At 36.4% G+C, this 22,214-nt stretch overlaps 1 protein-coding gene across 5 annotated transcripts in view; it reads left to right on the top strand.

The window, feature by feature from the left end:
* The window catches only part of thrb (thyroid hormone receptor beta), a 69,416-nt gene that overhangs the window by 12,301 nt on the left and 34,901 nt on the right, over window positions 1-22,214 (top strand). For 4 of the 5 annotated variants that reach the window (XM_066715731.1, XM_066715733.1, XM_066715730.1 and 1 more), the window contains exon 2: window positions 20,190-20,299. The gene's annotated coding sequence lies outside the window, so the exon portion shown is untranslated. Of the gene's footprint in view, window positions 1-20,189; window positions 20,300-20,741; window positions 20,984-22,214 lie in introns of all 5 variants that reach the window. The other variant, XM_066715732.1, reaches the window with a different exon arrangement.

The following is a 22,214-nucleotide window of genomic DNA, read 5'->3' as shown; positions in this document are numbered from 1 at the left end:
CTCACTTCTTTCCTCTCAGCTGTAACCCTTCCTCTTGCTTTATGAAGAGCAGTCAGTCATCATTAGACATCCCAACAAGGTGGTGCTCATACGTGTTAGTCTACACGCTATTAACAGCAGTGCCTCTGGCTACATGTTCTCAACATATTATCATATCTTCTGAACTCTTTTGACTGTATGTTTTATACTTTGAGGTTGAAGTCCCCCCCACATACACATACAGACACACATACAACATGACACAATTGCCCACCCACCCAAAAGCAAGTTGTTGGCCAACTTGGCTATTTATTTATTTTGTTTTACCATGAACTGAAACTCTGACTGCTGCTGTTGACGCTTTATTAGGAAAGGCCACACTAGATTAAAACAAAGTTGGGCCAAGTGTTAGGCTATTCACACTTGTTAACTTTTGAATTGTTCTCTCCGTTTGGCATTGGAAACAAGCTTTTCTTTAATCTCACTTGTGACATTTTTGGAGGGTATAAAACTCTCAACCAAAAGCGACAACCTTTAACCGAGAGCTCATTTAAAGCTAGCACTCTCTAAGCGGGAATCGATGCAGACATTGACTTAAACAGAACAGTCCTCCACACCTATAGTCTAGTGCTTCCCAAGGGAGAAATCTTCACTTCCTCCCAGTTGACTTTTAGGATCCCTGTGTCTGAGGTTCTGTGCTCAGCCTGCCAAGAAAAGAGTTGCTTTGCGTTTATGGTTTTCTTTCTGATCGTAGCACAGCCTTCTTTCTCCATCCGCTCCTCTCGTCCCTGTTTAGTTCTTAATTCAGCAAAAGGCAGTGTGTGTGCCATTTATTTCGTGCATGAAAGTACTCTTTATTCTGGTTAAAGTTACTGCTACTCAGTTACAAAGATGCCAAGGACTGCTTTCAGTCACTGCCTACAGCTACAGTCCTCAAAGACTGCTTTCTATATGACTTATATTCTGAATGTGGTACAGGCTGTCTGAGGTCCAGAAAAAGCCATGCACTGTAGACTTTGGCTACCATATTCCCCGTCTTTGGAAGCTGATTTGTAGGACATACCATTCTAGTTTCTGCAGTTCAAATTTCACTTCAGAATGATATTCTGCCCTGGCCGAAACCTTGACTTGTACATTGTTTTCAGTCATGTTATATAATATCAATGTTATCAGTTCCATCTGTCGGGTTATATTTTATTTATCCTTATTTCATAGAAATCGTCGGTCAATCAAAGGTTTACATACACCCTGTCTTAACTTCGTTCAATCAAGTGGAATCTTTCATTTTGTCTAGACTGGCTAGATCAACAAAACCTGAAAAGAAAGGATAAAGAAGAGTTAAATATGGTTTAATGAACTGTATTTACTAACATAAATGAATGACAGAATTACACTGTTTCAAATGAAGGGTGTGAAAACTGTATATGTGAACCTGTCATAGTGAAATCAGTCCAGTGGTCCCTCAAGAGTACACATCCCACACGATGCCAGAGTGATGCTTGTTTAGGCCGCGCTGCTCTGACAGTCGGTGGGGAGTCTGAGATGGTGGTGTGGATGACAGCTGCAGTGTTATGTCATGGGTAGAACAGATTGATTCCTGTTGGCTGCCGAGGTTTCTGAGAGGAAGTACAGAGGAAGTAAGTAACAGGACACACTGTTTATATGAGCCCGTTCGAATGCAACTCCTCGCTTCTCAGGTGTGGATTAATCTGGAATCTGACCACATACACTATAAATAGCAATTATCTTTATTTAAGTTTGCTGCGTATTTCCATTTTTAAACCACGCTAGTGGCATGTAGTAACTGCGTAAATGTCTTTGTGAAATTACCCTTCTAACCTTTTGAACCATTGCATTATTTCTATTTGGTATGAGTGGTATGAATTTCAGCGACACACTTTTTATTTTTCTAGTGTGGAATAAACTCCATTCCACAATCATGAGCCTAAACTTCCTTCATCAACATCCAGAGTTGCGGTTGTGATTCCTGGCTAATGTTTCCCTTGCTCCCAAACATTGTCCTCACGCCGAAAAGTCAAAGAGCTCTATGTTTTTATCTGTGACTGTAATCTTTTGCTTTCCTTCCTCTGTCAATATAGCCCAATTTAAATTTTCTTAAAGTAGTGTTCTCAGTTTTGCTTCGGGTTCTGTTGTAGCCCGCTGAACTGAGTATGTGTTTGTCTTTTTTCAAAATAGCATAGCAGCAGTGGAAAAACAGAACAACTAACATCACAGCTACTGTTCCCCCCCAGCCCCCTTATAATTGTGGTATGAACAATATAATTCATTTTAAATGTACAAATGTTTAAAGAGGGTGGAGAAAAATAACCCTTTAAATTTTGTTTAATATTAAAATGTTTTGTAAAATGTATTTGCTATATATCTAATTCCCTCAAATCACTCTATGTTCAGAGTTTAGGATTACAAGATTAAGGCCAAAATAATTACGCTTTTCCCTTTGAAACACTTCCATTGCTCTTCAAATGTTACACAACCAAAAGAATAACCACCACTAATTAAAGTTTTAAATAATAAGTGAATGACATGTGAATTAATAAATTATGTTACACATTCAACATTGTGCCATTACTGACCATTAAAGCTCAAGTCTGTATGTTGTACTAAAGATACTCTTGGCAGGAAAGAAGTGCAGAATTCGTAATATGTGTTTCTGGAATGTGATTGAATCCTTAGCTTTCATTATACTTGTTCAAATTGGCTGAGTGAATATATATTAAGCGACAGAGCAATTTATTGTGCTCGTCTGAATGCAATTCCAGGGAATTTTTTAATATGATTTACTGAGAGGTACAATGGCTTTTAAGCATTGTGTGGATTTTCTAGTATCACTGGTGTGTGAAATATTATTACAGCAGAATGCATTTAGCCATGGAGCTACAGAATACTTACTAAGGTGAGCATTATAGAATAGAAGTATAGCAGTATAGAATTAATCTATTTTTTTCTCAAGAGTGTATTTCATTAGTCTTGTTCTCTCCCTTTGCATAGTAAAGTAATGCTTGAGTTTATGCAAGTTATCAATAAAAAATGCATTTAGACTAATTCACCTCTAGGTGCATGTGTAATCCATCAATTAAACACAGTATTTCTGCTTGACTTGATCTGTTAATTGCAAATATCACTGTTGTGTAATTTCTAATCTGTGGGAATGCATGCAGTTATTGTTCCCCTTTTCAAGTCTCTTGTTGATCATTGTCTTGATCTGTGTATCCTGTTTTTGAAATCTGTAAAGTTATATATAGCCAATAGTTGCCTGTGTAAAGACAACGATGAACTCAACGGGTCTTGGGCAGTTTGCACAAGGAAGTGGTTTAGCGCAGCAACAAGCCACCTCCGAAGATTTCTCCTTAGGGAAAATCAGCAGCTACAGCAAGACCGAGCACAGACAAAACATTAATTTCTACATTGCAAGTTGAGCTGGAGTGTTATAGTATTAGAAACCAATATGTATTATGTGTATAGCAAGCTATTTGTTTTGTGATTTACCGGTTCAACAAAGCTGATGCAATTTGCTTTACTCTTGTTTTTTGTCTCATTTAGTCAATTTTTTTTAGTTTTTTAATCTGAAGGCAGATGGTTTATTAGATCTCCACTTTTGCTGATAAGAGTTAGTTTAACAGACCAAATCCAAGTTGACAACCAGACATCCAGGCAACACCTCCAATCTAAAGATTCAGCATACAATATTAAAAGTGTAGCCTGTTTAATTGTTATTTAATGTGCCTAATTATTTTCACAGAAACCCATTCTAACGAAAACGTGGCATGATTAAAGTGCTAATGGCTTTATTTGGTGAGCAGCTTTTCCAAGACCAAGTGTCAATATGGATTATTGTACAAAATTGGCTTCTGATAATGCTTTGGTGGTTTTTCTCTCAGCAGGTTTTTCCAGTCACATTTTTGCTGGAAAAAGTAGGCCTAGTTTGTTTTTCTATTGTAACCAACTTGTGTTTTATGTAAATAGTTAATTGAAATACTTAATGTGTTTCTACTTCATTGGTTGTTTAAGTATGTGTAGCTTGTAAACCTGAGCAGGAACAAACGGCTAAGATATGTGAATCTAACCTCTGTGAAGAATATACAGAGATAAATATATGACATAGGGCATCTTTATGAAGAAAAAGCCCATACTCCATGAACTCTCAAAATCAAACCACGAAAAGCTGCAAATCTCTGGTTAACGCCGCTGTCTCTCATTAATTTTGAAAAGCTTGGAGACAGTAAACAGTCCTGAATTACCTAAAGAAACCGAGGCATCAAATCAAGGTGGTAAACCAACAACATGTCAGTATGTTTTTTTGGGGGGGTAAAATGTCCCCTGCCCCCCAATTGATAGTGTTTAGTAAGTTACATACATGTGGTGAATAAACAGATTTTAGGGTTATTTAATTGCATTTATGAATGTGTTTATTTATTTATTTGTATTTGGGGTAAATAAATATTAGTGTTACACCACAAATTATTTCTGGCAAGTTGGATATTATATACTTTATATTATAAAAAATAAACACTGACAGCCACAGATTCCTGTGAACTTGCAGAAAATCACTGATCGATTTACATTAAATCATTAAAATGCACACATAATATCATCTGTTGAGTTTGAATACAAAAAGGGGGAGCTAAATAAGGCACTGGAGATTTTTAAACGTGTTTGCTTCATGCTTTAGATTTTACTTGCTAATATATTTGGAAAGGATACAAGAAGATGAAAAAGAACAGTGAAATAATCCATCAAATAATCCAACAAAGCTAAGGCCATAGTTCTCTGGTTTTATTCACCCTGTCATTTCTGTTAGTTATAATAAAGCTACAGCCTGGAAACAATGAGTTGCAGTTATATGTCACCATTTTGTTTAAATTACTTGTAGCACCTTGAAAAATGTTGCACTGGCTTTATAATTCTACAGGAAAGTTTGTGATTTAGCAGTTTGCTCCCTCAACACGTTTATTAGCCTTTGCATATGAATAGTCCAGCAGACCAGAATGGCTTCTTTTCTAATGAGAGAAGTTCTTAAAAGCCAAACAGTCTCAAACCTTCTCCCCATGGGGTTTTTGAAACAATAAGGTTATATTGCATCTAGCATAAAAGGCTGTTACAAAATTCAGCTTTTTCAGCTTTAGGCAGGACTGTCTTAAGGGGTACCTATCCTCTCCATTTACTATATATCTTTTATTAGGCCTATATATCAAGCAGTGGTGAATGTGGTCAGTGTGTTTTTATTTCCTTATAAATGTATTTATATAGAGAGAGTGTACGTTAAAAAAAATGTATTTGAATTTGCCAAAAACATGAAGTTATGAAGGAAATGCCTTCAGCCAAAATTAAAGGGGAGGTGCCTTTTAATATTGTTTTCCTAAAGCTGAAAAGATCACAGAGGCTGCTCCAACACATGCGTTGGGCATGTTTTGTTGTAAGATATGACCCGATATCAGATTTTTTTTTATGTAAATAGAAGTTTGTGATTGAATACACATTCCCAGACAAGAAAAACAAACTGGTTATATTCTCTTAATTTATTTTCTATCCCGGAAGATACAGGGATGGCAGTTGTCCTGTAGTTGTTACACTGAGCCATTATGTTCCAGCTACAGATTATAATAAAGTAATTATAACACAGACACAGACACACACATGCATCATGCACTAGAGGTCAAAACTACAGTGGACTGTATGTATTGTAGGATATTAATGGAAAAGTTTCATTGTTTTCTTTTCAGTTATTCAAATTCATAAGAAAGTATACAGCACAGGGTAAGCACCATTATGTGTATTATATCAGCTTTAAAATACGACATTATGTAGAAAGCAACAAAGCCATCAAATGGACTGCAAAAGAGCATTGCATGAGACTTTTTTATAAGTGGTTACACAGTGGTTACCTTTTTTTAGGTGTTCGGGAGTTCATTATATCAATTCTTAACATTTTGTCCACTGAGCATTTACTTTTTTTTAGGGCTTTTATAAGTGAGGCTGTCTGAGTAACTAAAACACAGGGTTCCTTACTTATGTCCAATAGGAGCTTCTGAGCTGAATGCATATGCTGTTAGCATAGTTACTGGTGAATGGTCATTCGCCATTTCTTTCACAGTGCCGACCTTAGATTTTCTGGCTTCGTTGTGAATGCATTTTTGTGTCTGCTCCGCTGATTTTTTTTCTGTGGGACTGATTCATTCAATATTTTCAGCATGCCTGGACCACTGCTAATCATAAAACAAAAAAAATGCATCCACAAAGAGAGATTTCATCTTCCTATTCTGAGTAAACTGCAAAAGGCAAACTGGAGACTAATTTGGCGTCAGCTGGTCTGACCGCACCAAACTATTAGTTCAAGTTTGCGAATATGCTACAGATAATCACACTATTAAGGGAATTTAGCTGCTGTATTTTACTATCCCTTTCTCATGAACTTTGGTTTTCCATCATCATTAGTGGATGCTTGCTGGTAACTAATAATTTAATCCCTAAATGGATGATCTTTAGCCTCAGTGCTACATATCAAAAACTTAGCTTGAATGAAAAGGAAAATGTCCCACCTGAATTTGAATACTTTTACTTGTCTTTGAACCCAATTGTTCATCGCACTGATGTGTCCTTCATACTTCCTACTACACCCTAATGCTAACTGTTATTGTTCCTTTTTATAGCTGTACTTGTTCTTGGTTTTCATCTGCATCTCTACTTAAATTGTAATTGTCTGTTTTGACCCTGCTGTGCTTAGCACTTTCCTCCACAGCAGAATCTTGCACTGTATTCTGGGCATTCTCTTTGATGATTGTACTGGTATTGGGGCATGTGCTAAGAAACTAATAATAATACTGTTTTCAAGGTTTTCTAACCAGAAGCGCTCTCCTACATAAATATTCCCTAATTTACATATCGTTGTGGTGGTCTGCAAAGGCCTGTCATCTGCACTAGAACTATTTTTATGGGGGAGAAGGACAGGAAATAATTTGGTCGGAAAAATCTTTAAATATTTCGTCTGGATTGTTCTGCACCCAAAGAAGCGGGTAACATAGGAACAATTGTGTGTTGGGGGAGGGTTAGGGGATACACAATTTTGACGTCTGAATGATTCAGTGTATTATATTAATGATAATTTGATCAAGTAATGTATTAACCTAGTTCTGTAGTAGAATAATATTATTATTATTATTATTATTGTTATTTACTTTTTAGCAGACGCCCTTACGCAGGGCAACATAAAGTTTACAGAAGAAACATTGTAAAGCATTACTAAAGTGCAATAGTACAAACAGTTCAAAACACAATAAGCATACATCTTGGTACAATGAGCTAATAGTGCAGACAAAATACAGTTAAGTCCCAGGTATGTGCTAAAGGGAGGGGTAGGCATAGGAGTAGTTGTAGTAACACAATATAAGTGCTAACAATACTGAAGTACACAGGACACAGTGGCCCAGGAGATCAGGCTGCTGATGGGGGGGCGGACATTTGACAACTCCTGGTACACAGCCTTGCGTTGGTCTTGGTTTTTAAACGCATACAACTAATTAAATGTTTCATACTGTGGTGAATCATACTCCATTCAGTCTCAAAAGCCTGATGTCAACTTCTAATGAAAATGTGGCCTTGTAGACGTCGCTGTCAACTCAATACTGCTGCCATGTAAATTACTATTTTATTACTTGTACTACTTGAAATAATGAGCAGATTAAAGCTCTCTGTAGACTCTGACCCATGTTGGCTATATTAAAAATATGTGACAACAGAAATGTCACGATGCCTTTGGGTGATTGCGTGTGCTTCAGTGGTTCTTTCAAGACCTTTGTAATGCCAGTTCTGTGGCAATAGGATGCATTTTTGTCTAAATGTTGGTTTGATCTCATTATGTTTTAAGTATAGATGAGACTCAAATACTGATGTTTATCAAAATGTTTAATCTATGGAACATGTTAAGGGGACGTTTGGTTGTTATAATTGGCAAAGCTCAGACCACTAAGACTTAAAAGTCCTTGTGAATGTAAAGATGATTTAAGCTACTCCTTTCAATGTATTGTGTAATGGGTATCATGTGTAAATAAATGGTCATCACATTATGACAGTAAATGAAAAGCACACAGTATCAATTTATATTGTTTTTGTAAATAGGAATTTTAAATGACCTCAAGCATCACAAAAACAGCTATTATTCTTCCAAGTCACATTTTACTTTTTCTTGCTTGTAGTTGTTTCCCATTGCCGTACAATCAGACTTAAACTAATTATATGTAAAAAATTATAATATAAACCAATGTGATTATACTGTAACAGTTGTAAGCCGCCCTGGATAAGGGCATCTGCTACGAAATATAATAACTAGAAATAGTTTTATTTTGTATATATTTTTGTACTAACAGCATAAATGCCTTTTATGTTTCTTGATTTCATCAGCATTTATTAGAAGACAGTTTTATAGTAGCCTATATGGGTCAGTGCAAAATATGTATAAATGTTGAATCAAAAAGAAGGTTTATGAATGTCATTCATGTTTGTGGGGTAATTACAACAAAATTATAACTTTGGTTTCTGTCTGAGGTTTAACTGTTATTGTTAAGGACATAAATAACTCCCTGTTCTTTGGTCCAACAGTTACTTAATCTGCTTATTCATAATTTGTTAAACATCAAAGTCACTAGTCTCTCAGTATATCTTAAGCAGTCTTGAGTTTGTTTTTCTTTAGACATTCATAAAATTACCTAAAGGAAGGACAACGGTTAAATGGTTTGTTTATGGCCCTCTGAACTGATGTTATATTTTTGCAGTTCTGGTCAAGTAAAAATGCTGACAGCAGAAAGTTCTGCTATGACCTCCAAACTTCACATTGTTTTAATTTTTCAAATGAAGAAATGTAGCTGTTTTCACTAAGCATGGGTAGCTTCTGTGCTCATGTTTTTTGAAACTGTGTAGATAATAACATTAAAGGGAAAGAAAACATCTGTTTTCAAGAGGAAACTAAATATGTAATACCATTTCAACCAGAGGTCCGAAACAAACTGTTTTCCCAGCTGTTAAAAAATGTAGCCTAACACGTACCTGGCCTTAGTAGTCAAAAACATTTGGATGACACAAGTGGTCTGAAGTTAAGATAATTTCACATTTGTCCTTCAAGTCACAGCACTCCACTGAAGAGTTAAAAAATATACTGTGGGTGAGCAGATGATTTAAGTCTTTTAAATGTTGTGCACTTTCATTGCCATAAAGCACTGATTTTTTTCCACTGAAAGAGACACCAGGTATGTTTTGAAATACAATAACACTTAAAAAGTCTATTTGCAGGTGCAGTGCTTTATTGTTTCACACCTACTGTATGTAACCACTGGTTTAAACTGTTTTTTTAAAGATCTGACACCATTAAGAGAAAACAAAAGAATGAAGTGCATGCAAACAGCTTTTATAAAATTAAGCATAATGGGCAATTTCATCTCTGCACTCTACTTGAAGACTTTTTTTTTAAATTATGTTCAGTAGCAAATTGAATCATAACTGAAACCATTTACAAAAAAGTGCTCCTCTAGAGTCTAGAATTAAGTAGATACAATTAATGGAAAATAATTAAAAATGTCACAAAGTGTACTGAACATTTAGGATAAATATTTAAAATTGGTGTGAGTTTTGTGATTACAAACTGAATGACATTATTGTGATTTTCCAGTGAAGAAAATAAATGTGTTTAAAAAGCAAATGTCAAGTCAAAACATAAAAGTGAATTACCAATGGTTTCATTATGTACATATTGGAATTGGAATGTCCTACCATAGACAACTTTTTTTTTTTTCATGACCTTAATCAGAAATTACTGAACAAAGTTAAATGTTTTTCTGATTATGGACTTACCCAAAGCTATTGTAAACTTGCCAAAACACTAATGTGGTGAATGTACTGCTTTTTAATTATAACTGGAAATAAGTTAGTCTGTGTAACTGCCAAAGCAGCATACAGAATTATATAAAAGCATTTTCAAAAGGAGAATCTAACGCAATTAAGAGAGAGAGAAGTTTTACGAGGCATTCAAATGCATAACTTGATGAAAATAAAACGAGCACAGTAATGAAGTGCCCAAATAAAAGCCTCAACGTCAGGACTACGGGATGGGTCAGTCTGAAGACGAGATGGAAGGGAAGAGATGCAGAGAGACGGAGAGAGAACCCGATCACTTTGCCAACTTTTCAAACCAACTAAATTGGAGTAGTTAAGTGATTTTGAATTCGAAGTGCAAATATCTTTGTGTTGATCTTTCTTGAGGAAAAAATACATATTCTTTTAATTCAAAGGGAAGCAAGAAAAAGTTAGAGCAACTCCTATTGTTTTCTTTTCCTAAATTGGCATGTACCCTGTATGCTAGTTATTGCCCAATGCCGTATCCAGTTTTTGGCACTGGGATCGATCTGACTGACCAATCAGAGCAGTGAGTTTGAGAAAATCCTTGGCTGCCTATCGCTGACCTAGATACAAGTTGGCAGCCGATAGCATTCTCTTAGAAGCTTGTGTGGCTCTTGGCTCTGTCAGTTGTTAAAGGGCTCTGGGGGTGTTACAGAATATTTTCCTCTTTACAGTTTACAAAGTGCATGAATTATCTGTCTTTTTTTCATTTTAGTAAGTGGGAAGGTTAAATTATATGTATGTATGCATTTATTTAGTTACTCAGCTAGCAACATCTTTGTAGGTTTGAGTTTGGAAGTTAAAACTGTTTTGTAACATTTAGGCTGAAATGCCACATCATAGACTAATACTTGTATACTTCCTATATATGAAAACAAAATAACCCCTATAAGAAAAAGCCTGTTTGAAATCCTGTGATGGTTCAGCAAGCCATTTTTTTACATTACAAAACAAACCAATATTAGGTTGTGATTCAAAGGGGACATTAGGTACATATTGAGTATAGATAATGCAATCAAATATAAACAATGATTGGATAAAATTTTGTAATGCCAGTTCTGTGGCAATAGGATGCATTTTTGTCTAAATGTTGGTTTGATCTCATTATGTTTTAAGTATAGATGAGACTCAAATACTGATGTTTATCAAAATGTTTAATCTATGGAACATGTTAAGGGAACGTTTGGTTGTTATAATTGGCAAAGCTCAGACCACTAAGAGTTAGGAGTCTTGTGAATGTAAAGATGATTTAACTACTCCTTTCAGTGTATTCAGTAATGGGTATCATGTGTAAGTAAATGTTCATCACATTATGAAACTAAATTAAATTAAAAACATAGTATCAGTTTATAATCTTCTGTACTTGCTTGTTTGCAGATATATTTTTTAGGTATTTGTTCTACATTTTATATATTTGTGATTTTATTGGATTTTGGTTCTTATTTTAAAACATGAATCAGAGTAAATATTCCCATATACAGTTGCCCCAATATCTTCCATCCCATGATTTTAAAGTATAAGTAAATGCTGATTTAGCATGGAAATTCCGGGTATACATTCAGTGTTTTTAACATCATTCAATGAAAAATGCAAAAAGGTTTTTCATGTATATCAGTAGCATATCTTCTCAAAAATATATTTATAAATGCAAATGTACCCCCTACTTTGGCAATCAGTATTTCTTGAACCCACCTTTGATTGTCATAACTTCAAGGAGGCAGTACATGTAGCCTTTTAATAGGTTCAGGCAAGTCTCCATAGGAATTTTGTTCTCATCTCTGTGTAGAACATCATTAGTACATTAGGTTTATAAAGTACAAATGATCTACCGGATCTGAAAACTACAGTTCATTTTCTGCCCTTGTAGCCTGAAAATTTGCAACCAAGTTTGAGCTTTTTGACAGGCGCATTGGGCTCTTGGCAAACAAATCCTAAAATACTTTTAAATCCAGTTGGAGCCTGGGCACCAGTATGGGAAGATGTCAAACCAGTGCTTCATAAAAGGAAGACATTTCTCCTCAACATCTGCAAACATAGAACTCTGATACGGAAACCTGATTCAAGCAGCCAATATTGACATGGACTGGCGGTCTTGCAGTTGTACCCAAAATGCTCTTCAAGATCTTTGATTATCACCCTTGGGTTGTGTTAATGTTTCAGACCATGTTTCAGACTAAACACTGAGTAACACTTACTTGCCTCTCTTCCTGCTAGGGTAGCAACTGTCCCCACTAGCCTAGAATTTCATAATGATTGAAGTCGCGGTCAGGGTCGATCAGTTTTTGCCGGAAATTGACACTTTTCTGACTTCCCAAATGATGATGAATGGTACTGACAGGGTTGTTTGTGTGTTCCCTCTCTTTGTATCCACTTCCATTAAACCTGCCTTCCAGAGGCATCTATAAAGTTAAACAGGTTTTGGGAAACTACCAGATGACCAGAAAGCAGGGCAATAGATAAAAGGCTTTTTTAAATGTAGCATCCTAACAATATTCTTTAACAATTCTTGTCCATATGCAGACAGTGTTATAGTTATTGAATTTCAGTACGATTTCCAGCTGGCCCCATACACAGTGCCAGCGCATAGATTACGGTGATCATGGAGTTTGTGTGTTTTTTATTTATTTATTTACTTTTTATAATGTCAGTTGAATGCAATACAATACTCCGTGTTTCTCGTCCTTTTTTGATCTCACATGACAAATGCAGTGCTGCTTTGAGTTCAAGTTTATTCAAGTTTGTAAAAAAATACACCAGATAGGCTTGTGAAACAAAGTTGCTTGTTTGATCAGTGACGCATGTTTGAGCCTCAGAAGTCGTAATTAAAATGCTCTAGTAGTTTAACTAATGTAAGACCTCTGATACCCATACTTTTAAATCTACAACAGAAACAATTATTCTCAAATAACTTCACAAAGACTAGAAGTGTATTGCAAAGGTATTTAAGAGAAGCACATAAAATATTACTGTAATCACAGACTTTCCTTAGGAAGATTCTAGTGAGGTTTATTCAGTTGCTTAGGTGCTGGGTAACTAATGGAATACAGCTTCTGACATGTCAGTTGAAGGACGAAGATCCGGCCTTGGTCTCCTCTGCTTCTACATTTTGAAAATGTAAAAACCAAGCTACAGTTATTGGAAAAACTGCAACTCCTACCCACTTCCCTGTCTGATCTGTCCATTAATCCTCTGAATTGTAAAATCAAAAGGGAAGCTGTGCGAGGGATCTGGAGGAAATAAACATTCAGGGAAAAAAAGCTGATCCCTGCAGAGAAACCTAGGGACCTGTTCATTTAAGGTCTGGTTTGCTCGGGTAAAATCAAGTAAGTTTAAATTCTTCAGGTATAACTTTCCTGCTTAATTTACTACAGCTCTTTACTAAATACATATAGAAAGCATACCTATAGCAAACGAGAGCGAGAGCACAGAGGGGGTCCTGTTGATGCCCACATTGATACGAATATATCGCCATGTGTGCTCAGCATGCGATCTCTTCATTAACCCTCATACAGAACAGTAAATGTTGCCACCTGAAGAGGTAAGCAACACAAATACGAAAAGACAGACGATTGTTCTTTCCTACTTTTAAGAACAGCTCCATGTTCAAAGCCCAAAATAAGTAGGGAATAAATAAACAAGAGCTTCTATGGCGAAGCGATGGTGAGCATAATCCAATGTGACATGCGTCCTCTGTGTGCATGTCTCCCAAAGGGCACCAGTTTGCTGCACATAGGCTTTCAGATTCTTCTACGTTTGTCATTTGCTGTCATGTATGAATTATTTCTTCATTAGCTATTTGACTTTAAAGAGCTTTGTAATGATCAGCTGGTTCGAGTTTTCAATTGTGTATAAAAAAGGTCAGTTTTGGTGCTTTAGGTTGTTTACAATTGAAATACTGTATATTTCACCAACTTACTGTGCAAGAAGTTGAAGTTGATATTGTAATTCACATATGTTCCCTAAAGAAATCGCCATTTGTTTTTTCTTTCAGACTGCTGCCTAATACTTCATGCTTCTGCACAAGCTTTTGGGAGAATTTAAAGTCTTGTACATTTCCCACATCAAGGAAATGACAGTTACATTTTGAAGATAATATGCTACTGTTTAGCAGAAGCTGTGAGTTCTTATGTAACGTCCTGTAGGCATTTGTGCTGGATGGCGTGTCATGCATGATAGCATGTGGAAGTCTAAAAATAGCAAATGCCATCTCAAGTAAAACATCCCGGCTATAAAATATATGTGGCACAACACGTGGCAGAATACATTAAAATACTGATTTCCTGCAAACTTAGTTTATACCTTAATTATTATACTGTGCCAATTTTTAAGACCCTCTAACAACTGTGTAAGCTGTGACATTGATACTGTGAGAAGGTTAATTCCGGGACAATTCGCAGAACAAAGCAGATGTCCAGAGACACTCAACATCATTTTTATTCCCCCTCTGATTCTGCATTTTATCCCAATTATGTTAAAACGGCTTACTGCAATGTCCTGAAGTTACTTCTGATGTCCTGAATTGTTCTTCCCGACCCAGCATGCACTGGTGTCTGCAGTGGATTTCTGTCAGTGAGGAGCTGATATTTAGTCGAGATACAGTGAGGGAAAAAAGTATTTGATCCCGTGCTGATTTTGTACGTTTGCCCACTGACAAAGAAATGATCAGTCTATAATTTTAATGGTAGGTGTATTTTAACAGTGAGAGACAGAATAACAACAAAAAAATCCAAAAAAACACATTTCAAAACAGTTATAAATTGATTTGCATGTTAATGAGGGAAATAAGTATTTGATCCCCTATCAATCAGCAAGATTTCTGGCTCCCAGGTGTCTTTTATACAGGTAACGAGATGAGATTAGGAGCACTCTCTTAAAGGGAGAGCTCCTAATCTCAGCTCGTTACCTGTATAAAAGACACCTGTCCACAGAAGCAATCAATCAATCAGATTCCAAACTCTCCACCATGGCCAAGACCAAAGAGCTGTCCAAGGATGTCAGGGACAAGATTGTAGACCTACACAAGGCTGGAATGGGCTACAAGACCATCGCCAAGCAGCTTGGTGAGAAGGTGACAACAGTTGGTGTGATTATTCGCAAATGGAAGAAACACAAAATAACTGTCAGTCTCCCTCGATCTGGGGCTCCATGCAAGATCTCACCTTGTGGAGTTTCAATGATCATGAGAACGGTGAGGAATCAGCCCAGAACTACACAGGAGGATGTTGTTAATGATCTCAAGGCAGCTGGGACCATAGTCACCAAGAAAACAATTGGTAACACACTACGCCGTGAAGGACTGAAATCCTGCAGTGCCCGCAAGGCCCCCCTGCTCAAGAAAGCACATGTACAGGCCCGTCTGAAGTTTGCCAATAAACATCTGAATGATTCAGAGGAGAACTGGGTGAAAGTGTTGTGGTCAGATGAGACCAAAATCGAGCTCTTTGGCATCAACTCAACTTGCTGTGTTTGGAGGAGGAGGGATGACCCCAAGAACACCATCCCCACCATCAAACATGGAGGTGGAAACATTATGCTTTGGGGGTGTTTTTCTGCTAAGGCGACAGGACAACTGCACCGCATCAAAGGGACGATGGACGGGGACACGTACCGTCAAATCTTGGGTGAGAACCTCCTTCCCTCAGCCAGGGCATTGAAAATGGGTCGTGGATAGGTATTCCAGCATGACAATGACCCAAAACACACAGCCAAGGCAACAAAGGAGTGGCTCAAGAAGAAGCACATTAAGGTCCTGGAGTGGCCTAGCCAGTCTCCAGACCTTAATCCCATAGAAAATCTGTGGAGGGAGCTGAAGGTTCGAGTTGCTGAACGTCAGCCTCAAAACCTTAATGACTTGGAGAGGATCTGCAAAGAGGAGTGGGACAAAATCCCTCCTGAGATGTGTGCAAACCTGGTGGCCAACGACAAGAAACGTCTGTGATTGCCAACAAGGGTTTTGCCACCAAGTACTAAGTCTAAGGGGTCAAATACTTATTTCACTTATTAACATGAAAATCAATTCATAACTTTTTTGAAATGTGTTTTTCTGGATTTGTTTGTTGTTATTCTGTCTCTCACTGTTAAAATACACCTACCATTAAAATTATAGACTGATCATTTCTTTATCAGTGGGCAAACGTACAAAATCAGCAGGGCATCAAATACTTTTTCCCTCACTGTAAGGAAGCTATTTGGTTGTTTTGACTCTGTTGCTTTAAGTCATTTTTTTTGGTCCCTGAATATTTTTCCTTGCCCAAGAAAGAATAAAATGCTGGACAAAACGTCCCTGGCTGACCTGTCAAAGTGTTGGCAGCACTGGCAATTGGTAGTAATAAAAAATAACAAAATGTGAGCTGTTCTCAGCAGTTCAACTTCACTGTATTCATCACTGTCACCATTTTCCCACCCCAATAGTGTCTCACTGATTCATCAACATGAGATTTCATTTTTTCTTTTCTTTTTCATTCATATTTGAATTTGGACTTAGGTTTAGCCATTGTATTTCAGGATGGCTTTGACGTGCTTTGAAAAATATGTATATTGGTATCACAACAATTTCACATTTTGGCTTTAAATAAGAAATAATAATTCTGTGACTTGATTTTCTTAATATATTGTGAAGTATAATGTGTATGAGATGCATGTAAATAGCCTATAAAATTGATATCAAAATAGCAATATTACATTTCCCTATACTGCCAAGTATATATTTCTTTCATTTACCATGTAAATGTTTACTCTTTGAGCAGGATCTAAATAAAGTTTAATGTAATGCGGTACCTCTAGTAATAAACATAAAAAAATAAAAGGCCAGATGACATCAAAATAACGACTCATTAACTTACCGCATGTTTGATGCTGTCTTTTTGTTGGACATAAACTTTGTCCTTCACACCAATGCAAATGTTATCAAGATTAGAGGGTGGCAAAGTTTTGATCTGGTCCAAGCCTAAGTCTTCTAGTATGACATTGATTAGTTAAAAATAAAATGTACTGTCAGATGTTGAATCTCTTAAGGCTATAAATTAATCTGACAGAAATACAGAAAGCAGTGGTATAAAGAAGCATGCTCTAAACTGTTTGACAGCTCAGATCAGATGGCCAGAACAAATCTCTCTAATCAACACAATTGGAAGCAAAGATTTATGGGTGATCTATATTCCTCAAGTAGGTCCTTCTGCATAAAAGATGTTAAATTACTCCCAGAAGCTAAATCCACATATTTGAGTCTCGTCACAATCTGAGGAATCATACAAATCTGCGTTGTTGTTTTTTTTTTTAATGGTCTTATTTTTTAAGCTGAAGCTGGGTGTTGATCAGCTCAAGATGCTGCTGTGAGGTGAAACATGTTGAGGAGTTTTCTTCAGCTCACAGTGCCCTCCATCCCAGGAGACTCTTTAGACTATCAATGTTTGAGTATCAAGACAAAACTTGACACGTTTTGGGACCTGCAACAACAGTCTTATTTTGTCATTATTTCTGTTTTCATTGTGTTTAATGAGTTGGTTTTATCCATCTTTGAGAATCATCATGTTTTTGTTAACCAGAGTTGTATCTGAAACAGGACTCCCCCTTATTAATGGATGTCTTTTAGGTGGCTCAACTAGTAAAAACCTCTGCACAGATTCACATTGGACCCTGTAGTCCAGGAATTGTTGGTTCAATGTAGTATGTTGTAGCCGGTTGTGATTTTCCATCAGGGCAGTGCACAATTGACTGTAGGATTACCAGTCTTGGGTGGACTTGAAGTCTGGCAGGTTTTCTGCATTGTTATCAGTGAGAACTCCTTTTAGTCTGCAACAAGAAGCCGAGTTCATTTTTAGAATTGGTGCTTACAAACGGGAGGCATGCAAAGTAACATGTTCTATTACCATTTAAAAAAGCAATAATAATAAAAGGAATGTTCAGATTTGGTTGCACTTTTCCCCACACTCTTAACCCGGTTTTGTCCATTTACAGGAAGATTAGCTCAGTTTAAAGGTTGTAGCATGCACTGAAGTCTTTCCTATGAGTTTAACTTTAACTCTGGATTTTCTTGGAACAAAAGGATTTTTTTTTTATGTGATTAGTTTCAGAGGTTGACAGAGCTCTCTTTCAGGGAGTGATCTGCACAGACAAGAGAAAAAACACACAGTTTTCTAATGCCTTTGTTTCAGTGGAGTGTTTTCGGTTTTGTTTTTGTAAATGCTCAGTAAGAACTCTGAAAATATTTAACATGTAGGATCCATGCCCAAACTCAGTCACAGCCACAACTTCACAGACTTCTGTTTTCGTGTAATTCTTTCCAACAAACACAATATCAGCAGATTCAAATGTGTTGTAAGGACTTAACCTACCATCTCTGTTGTTCTCTTCCTTTCATTGGCAATGTCACATCCTACTGGGTTAAATGTATGGAGGTGTTGGCAGAATTAGCGTAGTGCTTCAGTAAAAATGTGTTGGCACATGTATTATTTTCATTAGTGTAATCAACATGGTGCACTCCATTGAAAGAGGTTCCAAAATATTTGTATTTTTGTTTTTATTACTGGTATTAGGCTATTATATTTTCCAAAACGTGATGCTCTTTCTGAATAGTGGCTCTGATGTGATGTGATAAAAAATGGCAATCGCAAAGACTCTAGACAAACTGCTGGTTTAAGAGTTTAGACATTTCTTAAATATGTATATTTCTTTACTTACTTGTTTTATTTATTTATATTAACATGGAGGTTTGAAGATTCTGGGGATAAAGTTTGCATTTTCTCTGCTTAGGTTTTCTGTTAACTTACCATCCCTTCAGTTTCATGTGTTGCCTTTTTAAACTGCAGTTGCATTAATGTAAAAATAGGAATGACAATCAGCCTTGAGATTAAGGACTTTGCTTTGTTTATTGTATTAATTAAATGAACTTTCAGCTGTATTGTGCCAGGGATGTTAGACATTTCATATGCTTTAAATAGATGCAGGTGTCTGATGTGTTAAGTATCACACAGACCGTGTCTTCCAGGACTGTTAACATGTACACATCTTTTCACCATCAAAGGAATTTATGTGTTATTTTTCTGCTGTAAGTCCTGATGAAAAGCATTATTAAAATATAATTTTGTAAGTACAACATTATCAGAAAGTCTTATTAAAAATTAAAATGATCATCCCAGCAGCCCTACAGATATAACTCGCTCACCATAGCAACACAGTAAAATAAGACACCGATAAGAAAGCGCAGTGAAACCCTCGCTACGAAGGGGGACTGAGCATATCTACCTCAGTCTATCGGTTTGACTGTATGTGTTGCAGATGTATTGAACTGCAGTTATGATAAGCAGTGAGATGGCAAGGATTTGGGGATGTACTGCCACATTTCCCATATTCAATAGGAGTTATTTAGGAAGGTCACACTGTATGAGGAACTGATATCTGTGTAACGCATGCTTCCCAAATGTTGTAATTTTGAACCTAGATGAATTCTCCAGATGGTGTACTTTTGATTTAAAGGAAATACAATAATTCTTGACAGAAAGTTAAGGCAAGACCAATACTTTAAATACCAAAACTTTGAAGATGCGTCCTGAAGAATACATTATTTCAGTCTAAAAATCGAATAAATGAAACCGCTTCTGTTCAAAATAGTTTTTATGTTTGTTTGTTAGCGAATATGAATCTGAAAATGATCTAGCCAAATGATGTAATGAATGTATTAAATAGACGTGGATTAAGAGTCTGCCAGTACTGGATAATTTTGCAGTTTCTAACGTCCAGATTCACTTTCAAGCTCCCTTTGTTTTCTGCCTAGTGTCTGAAATGTTTCTCTGGCTTCAAAGTGCAAGAGTGTAAACCACAGGGAAGAGTATAAACAAGTAGCCCATGTCCCACAAATTGCATCATATGTGCTGCAGTGCAAAAACTCTACTGAGCTGCAAATCTGAAAACACAATCAAAACAATCTTGAAACTGGAGTGTATTTATCATGTATTTATAGTGTATGCACGGATACCAACCACTGGGGAAGGCAGGGGAATACAGAATATTAGATGATGCAATTATACTGTGGTACTTATCACTTCTTAATATTGTTGTATTAAGTATTCTTTAAATAATATATATATTGTATATATTATACATTTCAATAATGCACATGCCTCTGTGAAATGATTCCCTTTAATATGAGACCAGTGATGTTTTTCTATTGCCCCTATTTGTGATGTAGATGTTAATTAATATAAGGACTTCATAAAAATGTTGTACTTTGTTGTTGTGATATGTTAAATTCTATAAAAGCCAACTAATTCGATTTTTGATATTGTTTTATTTTTATTTTACTTTCACAGCACCTGTTCAAAGGAAGTTTGTTTTGGTCCTTGGAAAAAAGCAGGTCCTACATCAGATGCAGCAGTTATTGGTGTCTCTGTGATACAGTGGAATTGCTAGAAGATATCAGGTAAGCAAATTCCTATAAATGTTGAGATATACTTTTCTAACAAACATGTTGTTTCATGCAGAAAATATATAATTTTTTGACTGATTTGCATTATGTCTTGTGTGAGTGAGAGTATGTATAGTGCATTCAAATTTTTTCCAGAAAGCTGTTTTTTTTTTTTATTGTCGATTTTATAGTAGAATTCTGCGTAGATGCATACATACTAAAGACCATAGTACTATAGCTTGTAACCTTACCTTAAATTGCAAATGTTTCAGTTCTGTTCTGCATGGATTATGTGTCTCTGGGCACATGCTCAGCAAATGCTGGAAAACTAATTATAATGCAATGCCTTTAATTTATAGTGTAATTATTATAGTATAGTAGTGGATTATTGGGTTCAAGCCCCAGTGGTTTTCAGAAGTCAGATTCATGCAGCTGACGTTGAGTGGTAATCCTGCAGATGTATCCTGATGATGCCAGAGTTCTTGAAGACACCGATAATGACTCCTGAGTTTACGTTCACCTCCTGAACCACGTTTGGGTCAAGCTTTCTTGTGTCTTCTTCTTGATAATATATAAACCATCCCAATAGCCGGGGACTTCAGTCTGATTAATGCCATGGCATGAAACCGAGATGCTCATCTTTACATTTTGTAGACCTGTCACCTGCCCTTGTGGAGGTCAGCAATCTTCTGGCAAAAGGTATTGACTGGATTACATCTGTACGCACCCTACTTTATACAGAGAGGCAATCAAAAGCTTCTATTTATGTATTTAATATAGTTACATATTTAAAGATAATAAACTAGTCTATAAAGTAAGTATTTGTAAAGATACTGAATCAAAATGTATCAATGGTTTGTTTTAATTGTGTATTTTAATCCCTTGCTGTATTATCCGTGAATGTAATTTTATTTTTGGGCCATTTAAGTTGTTAATACTTAATCTTGTATAGTGTTTTCAGCTGCATGGAAAAAACAAATATAAAAATAAAGACAACTGACAACCTATCTCACAGGTTAACACAGCAGAAATGATCGAATGTTTGCAATATATTCCGAAATAGTTGTTATAGAACGGTATGACCCAGGAGAAGTGAGATTTGAAATATCTAGTGATCTGAAGGGATCATCGTAAATCCTTTTTTGTGGACAGCCTGGATGCAGGACTGCATCTCTCCTTTCCTGGCCTGGCAGTACAGTCTGAGCCACAGTTTGATCCGTAGAATTTAGGAGCGTTTCCAACAAACCACAGAGGTGCGCAGACAGTGAGGGCAAGGCCATACACAAACAACCACAACTGATATGTGATCTGCACGGCTGAAAAAAACAACTACTGAGCAACAGTGATGCAGTATCCTTGGGGAAAAAGCAAAATGGTATTTTACAAACAGTCACATCAGTGTGATCTCAACTTTTGACTGTCTGTTTTATGAGGCTAGACTTTGTAAAGTGAATACGGAAGAGTACACCTGGGACATTTTCAGTGACGTGTTTATAGTTTGTAAAGAACCGTTGGGAAGATATCCAAATATCTGTTTATCCCATTACTGAGTAGTATGCTTAATTGTCACCAGGGTGATACTGAGGTCTGTGGTGACCACATTCTTTCCTAATTATCCCCAATTAAATTACCCAACAACATTCCAGTTTTTGGTGCTGATAATGTGATTGAAGACATTTGTAGGTATATAATTTTCCAATTGATGTCTGAGATATAAAGTGTTGTTATTACTGTTATTGTTATGTATTAATAGTACACTTGGGTTTTGGTGTCAGTGTCAAAATATCTCTAAACTTTGTGCACCCTTCCCTTAATAGTATAATCCAAAAGATTTGTGTCTGCAAATAGGAATCCTGTGTCATTTAATGTTTTGTGGTAAGTGAGTCCAGTGAGTCTGGGTTGAGAATTGTATTTGTGTTCAATTGCCAGG

The sequence above is a fragment of the Amia ocellicauda genome, chromosome 10, assembly GCF_036373705.1.
Source record: "Amia ocellicauda isolate fAmiCal2 chromosome 10, fAmiCal2.hap1, whole genome shotgun sequence".
Taxonomy (NCBI): domain Eukaryota; kingdom Metazoa; phylum Chordata; class Actinopteri; order Amiiformes; family Amiidae; genus Amia; species Amia ocellicauda.
The sequence above is the reverse complement of the archived record's forward strand: the minus strand, read 5'-3'. Positions and strand labels throughout refer to the sequence as shown.